This window comes from Montipora foliosa, chromosome 4 (genome assembly GCF_036669935.1).
Source record: "Montipora foliosa isolate CH-2021 chromosome 4, ASM3666993v2, whole genome shotgun sequence".
NCBI classification, from domain to species: Eukaryota; Metazoa; Cnidaria; class Anthozoa; order Scleractinia; family Acroporidae; genus Montipora; species Montipora foliosa.
In genome coordinates, this window is record NC_090872.1 from 12308190 (window position 1) to 12315689 (window position 7500).

Here is a 7500-nt window from a genome sequence, read left to right on the forward strand (position 1 = left end):
CCATATCTTTTTGTTTTTGTTTTTGTTTCGTTCCTTATATAGTTCATGTGGCACACGCAAATGGCAAGAACTGTATATTGTGGTAATCTCCCTAACATTTCCTTGATGACTCAGAATCTTTTAGGAACAGGGGGGTGGGGGAATTACGTGTGTTTGTCTGCTCTAGTCCCCAGTGGAAATACACCTACTTTACAACCATTCAAATGTAATTTCCCTACCCATCCCCGGGGGTCAAGGGGTGGGGGAAACAAATGACTAGTGCATTAATAGAATAGAGTTAAATCCAAACTCAGTCAGTCATTGGCAAAGCTCCCAGAACTCCACAAGAACTTTAATTATACCACAAGTTTTCCTAGAACAAACTTATTCTCATCTCAAAAGAGCATAAAAAGGTTGATGACATTCCTCTCGCGGAGACTTTTTCGAGAATAACAAGAAACACGCCACATGGTCAAATTCGAGGAAAAGGTTGCGTGATCCAAGTCTATTTCTTAGAAAACCGGAAAGACAGCTTCTATGCGCTTGCGCATATTATGAAGAATACGCAATAAAAATGAAAGGTCCTCATTGGGCAAAGACATGAGGCGTGACATCAGGTAGCAGCCCCTTCAAAAAGACAGGTAGCGTTGATCAATTCTTTACAACAGACAAGTCATAGGCATTTACACAATATGGCTTCCAACAAACCCTTAAGAGAGAATAGCCACCTTCGAGGGGAACAGTCTCAAGATTGGTTAGATTGGAAAACAGCAATGGTGCCGCCATTTGTCGAAGCTCCAAATCTAGAACCAAGAGGACAGGGGCAAGTTGGTTACATGTGGTCAGGTATAAGAAACACTTTTGGCGCTGAAGGAGAACATTGCGGAATTTATGAATGGCAAGCGAGAAGAGAAGATCAGCCACCCCGCATCGTTTACGTTGGAAGCACCTGCAGGAGTAAACCGGGAGCATTGCGAGACAGGATTCTTGAGTACTGCACAACTGGATCACATAAAGTCAGTCTTATTAATTCAGCCTTGCGCAGAGGATATGAGTTGAGGGTTCGCGTTAAAGTTGCTAAAGGTTGCAGTTCTCGGTTCAAGGAGAAAGCTGAAGATATGGAAAACGATTTATTGGACCAATACGACTACGCCTGGAACAAGCGAAGGAACGGAGGAACAGGAGGAATGCGAGATATATTGCCGTGAATCACACCTTCCTTCATGACTGAATAGCTAGAGACCATATCAAATGTATGAACGTTGGACTATAGTAATAGTAGTCTTTTCGTACGCTGAATATTTTTAGCCGAATTTGGTTCATTATGCACCTTTTGATGCTAATTTTATTTTCTTTAAGAGAAGGAAGATTACAGATAACCTTTTGTTAGGTCGCTTACATGAGAAAGATCCTTGTAACTCAATAATGTTTCATTAAAAGATATCAATTGAACTAAGTACGGTGTGAAGAAGGTCATTCCTTTATCTTGTACTCTTATGGAGTCTCTTGGTTGCGGCAGTTCGTGTTGTTGCTGAGGCGACAACAATACGATTGAGCGCCAAAACATAACGATAACCGAGACACATCCGAGGGCCTGACTCCGAATCGGCAAAATGATCCAGGTACCTGTTTGCTCAAATTTGTCCGGATTTTCCCACAATTGTTAAGAGAATTTCGAAGAATGCATATCCGCGCAAAGTGAGGTCTGTTGAAAGAAAACAAGACAAGGAAGTGTAAATTGCTAGATCTTCAAGTGGAAAGTCGTCTTACGCGGGACATAAACGTTTCATATCCCTGTTCGAGTAAAACTATGCATGTGACATGCATGGTTTTACTCCATGTGTATTTTTGAGGAAACATTTCTTTCAGATGGCATTGAATAAACCCTGTTTTTTGCTGATGGAAAGTTGCTGACTGATTCAAAAACTATTGCCGAGAATTTTTAATAATCACGTTTCAATTCAGCATTGGTCGTAGGGTCTCTGAAGTCTCTGATGGGATAAAATCAGTACTTGTCTACCCAAAGATCCCAACGGCGAAATCAGCCTCTTCCCTGAGATAGGCCATAGAGATGTTTCTGGTCGATTCTCGCCATAACCGTCGGAAAATATGTGCTATTTATGAACGGTATATATGGGAGTTACAAAGATAACTTCCGCTCGATATTTATCTTCACCATCCTCAGAAAGGAGATTGCAAGAGGGTTGAACATCCTCAATTTAATTTACGACAGTTTTCGCCAATAATTTGCTTTCTGTTGAAAATTAGGTCTTCGGCAAGAAGGATCTATTAGCGAACTTCATACTGGAGTACGGGGACAAGTACGAACACAAGTTCTCAGTTCTCAGCAAGCGCATTTCGAAAATGATTTCGTTCTTTAAACGTCATGCGTGACCAGTGCCGGTTTTTAGGTTTTTACAAACTAACTCGGAGTCGTTCCAGTACTTCAATCTCAAGATCGCTATCAAGTCTAACGCTCAGTACATTGTCAGTGTTTTGATGAGGTATGAGTGAATATGGACAAAAGTTTACTGAATGGCCTGACGAGCACAAGTTATAATCCATATTTCCAAATTGCTTACAGATGATTGGAGGTAACTTAGTTTCATCAATGAAGTCGCCTTGGAAATCAAGGGTATAATGATGTTGCATGGAGTGGTACAGAACACTGTGATCTGCAGACAGTGAGCTTCTACGAAGAATTCTAATGATTTCTTCTAATAGATATCGCCGGAAGGAACTTTTCGTAAAGACAACTATAAAACCGTTACAGACTTCACCGAACCAAGTCAAGTCCAAGTTCTGAAAACGACAGCTGCTACTCGCGATTAGGCCAAATGTTCTTTGGCTGTCTAGGCGCTCGAACAACTGGATTAGAAAAACAAGACGATTTTAGGACTTCAAAGGCTTAATTCATTGGGATTTTAATAACTATATTAGTAGCTTCAATACTTAAAGTAAAAACACTATTATTCAGAAGCCTCAACTATACTCGCTCTGACTCGTGGCAAAAGTCGGTATATCTCTCACCCTGTTAGAGACTAGAACTGACTCCCCTAAAGAAGAAATAAAAAACATTTGTGATATTTCAACTTTCAGATTACAAGAATTTTCATAATGTTTCTTTTTTGTTAAAACGTTTTCTCATCTTAATCTTATTCTATGTTCCTCACCTTTCATGCGTCTTTTGCGTTACTTGTTCACCGATTCAGACAACTCGCCATGCACTGAAGCTACTCAAAAGCACTTCGATTACCTGTAGTTTTACTTGTGGCTGGGACTTAACGAAAAGAGTTTTAATTGAAAACTTCAAGGTAACATGTCGAAATTTTGGAAGAGAATTCCTTCAAAAGTATTCACACTTAATAAATATGCAAAAAGGGTTAGAAAATTGCTATTTGGATACATACTAGTAGCGTTTTATTCGCTTTCAAAAGGAAAAAAGCGTGCTGACAAATTGCAAACCTTCAGAAACCACTTTAATAATGAGTAAAATGCAACGTTAGGTAGAACAGTACAAAACAGATGAACAAAATCCGTCTCAGCAAAACATTATTTAGTAACAAGTATCTTTCTCCTGTACTCTGCCTAGTGTTCAATGTCATCCATGAACCCTTCTTAAATATACTGGTGCGTAATAAACCAAAATTGAACTAAAACATTCAGCGTCGCCAAAACGCTAATATAACTATGGTCCAACATTCACACATATGGTAGGGTCTCCGGACATCCAGTCAAAGAAAAGTGTTTCTCTTAGTCAAAGGAATATCTCGCAATCCTCGTGTTCCTCCTTCCTTCTCCTGTTCCATGCGTAGTCGTACTGTAGTTGTCTAATAGATCACTTTTCATATCTATAGCTCCCTGCCTGAAATAAGGGTTACGACCGGGACGTCCTGTGCCTTTAATGATCTTTAATGGGAACCCTTAACTCATATCCTCTACGCAAGGCTTCATTAATGCGTCTGCATGGCTTTGTTCGATTCGGTTGGGCAGTATTCTAGAATTCTGTCTCGCAATGCTCCCGGTTTCATTCCTACAGGTGCATCCAATGTAAACAACATGGTTATTCTGATCTTCTCTTCTCGCGCCGCTTGACATTCGTAAACTCTGCAATGTTGTGCTTTATCGCTGAAAGTGTTTTTTTTATGCCTGACCACACGTAATTAACTTGCCCCCGTCCTCTGGATCCAAGCTTTCGAGCTACGGAATGTGTAGGCACCATGGCTGTTTTCCATGCTGACCAACCGTCACTTTGACGTTTGCTGTTCTCTCGGAGCCGTTTGTTGGCAGCCATATTGTGTTAATGCCCATGACTTGTATGGTGTAATGAATCAATCAATGTCAAGCTTCATGTTTCCGCCCAATAAGAACCTTAAAATATGCGCAAGCGTGTAGAAGCAGTTCTTCCGGTTTTCCAAGAAAAAGAATTGTAGCACGCAAGCTTTTCCGTGAACTGACCATGCGGTGTGTTATTTTGAAATCAAAACTGCATGAATAAGTTGATTACATTGCGCATGCGCACACTTTTTCCAGAATAACAAAGAAAGTTTGTTACGTGAAAATCTGTATTGTGAATAAAGATTTTGTAGAGTTCGGTCAGCTTTACCAATGCCTGAGTTTAGATTAAACTGTCTTCAATTTCTTTAACAAAAATGGACTTAGTTCTAGCGGCGGCGGTGTTTAGGCATTAAGGCAAGGTCAAGTTGTTCTTGACTTCCGGTTTTCTTAGAAACAATTTAATAGTCCGCCTAAATTTTCACGCTTTGATTTCTTAGAATTGGCCTTGACAAACATACCCATTTAACAGTGGTTTCTTCATTGCTATTGTAAACAAGGCAAAGAGGAGTAAAAATACTTATAAAATAGCAAACTTCTAAGAAAGACCGGGATTCCAAATCAACTACTCTATTTAATACACCGAGGCACAATTCCGCGAGCAGTGTAAACGAAGAAAATTAAAATTAAAGGAACGAGCTAGTTTAGACAAAAGGACCCTTTCATTGCAATACTGAGAAGTTAGGCCGATATAAAACCACTTATTATTACTCTTCTATAACGCAAAACAACAATAACAATATACTAAGTGACACTTCAAATTTCATTCACGAGCCAGCCTGAGAAGAACAATACCGTGCAATGTTATACTATGGACGCCCAGTTTTTCTATTGGCTAGTTCTTTAACGAGCTTATATTTTGACGGGCACGTGATGACAACGAGGGGTCTCATCATTGGACAGAAAGATGAAGGCTGACATCAGGTAAAACCCCCGATCAAAACGTAAGGGAAGCATTAGTCGATTATTTTAGACTACACAAGTCATTGACGCAGTATGGCTGCCAGAAAAAAAAAACCCTTACGAAAGAAGAGCCATCTTCCAGCAAAAGGCTGGTCAGCATGGAGAAGAGCCATAGTGCCTCCAAAGACCGTAGCTCCAAATCTCAAGCGTAGGCCAGGACACGTTGGTAAAATGTGGTCAGGGATAAAAGACACTTTCGGCGATAAAGGTAGAAGATGCGGAATTTACGAATGGCAAACGAGAAAAAAAGGTTGTCGTAACAGCGTCGTATATGTGGGAAGCACTTGTAGGTCTAAGGAGGGCGCATTGCGTGACAGGATTCTGGAATACTGCAGAAATGGATCACACAAAGCCGATCGCATTAATAAAGCCTTGAACCGAGGGTACGAGTTGTGGGTTCGGGTAAAAGAAGTTGCAAGAGGTCCTCATGCGAAAGCGCCAGAAGTGCGTGCTGAGAGCATGGAGAACGATCTCTTAGACAAGTACAACTACACTTGGAACATTAGAAACAACTGAGGGATACGATGGCTGCCTTAGCACTAGAACAAAGATCACAATGATAACCAACAAGTGAAATAATTTATCGCTTTGGCATTTTATCTCGTCAGTTTACTAAAGCCTGATCTTAGTTACGATTACAAGTGCTTTCGGTTCTTCATAAATGTCTTTAGGTAAGCTTTGGCTTATTTTATGCACCGATGTTTGTCAAATTCATTACTGTTGGGTAAATTTCTTCAATGACATCATTCGGTAATTTAGTACAGATTTCATAAAATTATGGTTATGTTCAACCAACAGTAGAAAGCTTGCCTGTTCGTTGAGAGTTCAAGTAGTGAAGAGAATTTCCAATGTCGGTGATATTAAACATTTCAATATTCTTTGAATGAGTCACCAAAGAGGGGCGAGAATAAAAGGCGGCATTAGTTTGCAAATTAGCATGTAATCGCGGGAAATCATAGTGAATCATACTGATTCGGGAGGTGAAGTAGCTGATTTACAAAAGAATAGTGCTAAAAAATAACTGATGTAATCAGCTTTATGTTTAAGTACCTTTTCGAGAATTCTTAGCGGTTATATTTACAGTTATATGTGATATTTAACAAACCAGAAAAGTTTCGGATTTCCAGTTCGTTCTACTTACATTGCATTCTGCATAATTATGCAACACCGCAGGTCACTACGTCATTTTAGTATTGTTTAGTTTCTTAGTTTCTTAGTAAAGGATCCACCACTCGGCAAATAGCCTGGTGTTTGGCTCTATTTTATTTTATTTGTGAGGACTTATTCACTAAGAAGCTCTTCTCAGCTAATCCAACCAATCTGACAACATGCTGGCAGAGACTGACCACATCACTGGAACTCCATCTCCTACTATTTGCAAACTTTGTTTGGGTTTTTTGACGTCACACAGTGTGAACACCAAGGGTTGTGAAAAGGTGCCGACGGTTTTCAGTCCTTCTCAGAAAACACTAATAACTATTCGCAGATCTATTGCAAAAGGAAATAGTTTCCTCTCAGTTCTTTCAGTCAAGACCCCAAGTGTTGGTCCCCCACCAAAGTCCAATTGTCAACCAAATGAGCCAACTGGTCAGCGGATAATCATGTTAATCCTGGCTGTTTTCTACCTTCACCGACAAAAAGTATATGCCTGTGTGATACGAGTCTCTCTTTATACACTTCTTGATTACATGTACTTCATTCACTAGTTCTTGATTGCCTAATGTATGAAATTAACGCTTCACGAATTCGCGTTAATTTATGTTAACGTTCATTTCCTCGCTGTCAATTAAGCAGCGAGTTAATTTCTGCTTAATTACCATTATTTTTACCCCAAATCTATAACTCACTCCAGACATTCTTGACATCTAGCCAAACAAATTTTATTCGCGCCAATCTTTCATATTTATAGTAAATCGATCGTTTTCTGTACTTCAATTGCATTTTGCTGGTGTTCGCTGTCTGAAGAATAGTTCTCAACGTCTGCTTCTTGAATTTCGGTATTATGGACATTGTGAAGAACGCTCAAAGTAGCCAAATTCCTTTGTTTAATCCATACGTTTAGGGACAATTGCACGATAATTGTTTGTATTTTAAAGTTTTGCAGTTAATGTTAAAATAAATTTGTTCCTGTTCTCAACGAATTCGGTTTTCTTGGGGGAGCGGAAGGGTGTGTGTGTGTGTGTGTGGAGGGGGGGGGGGGGGTTGGGGTTGGTGTAGCAGAAG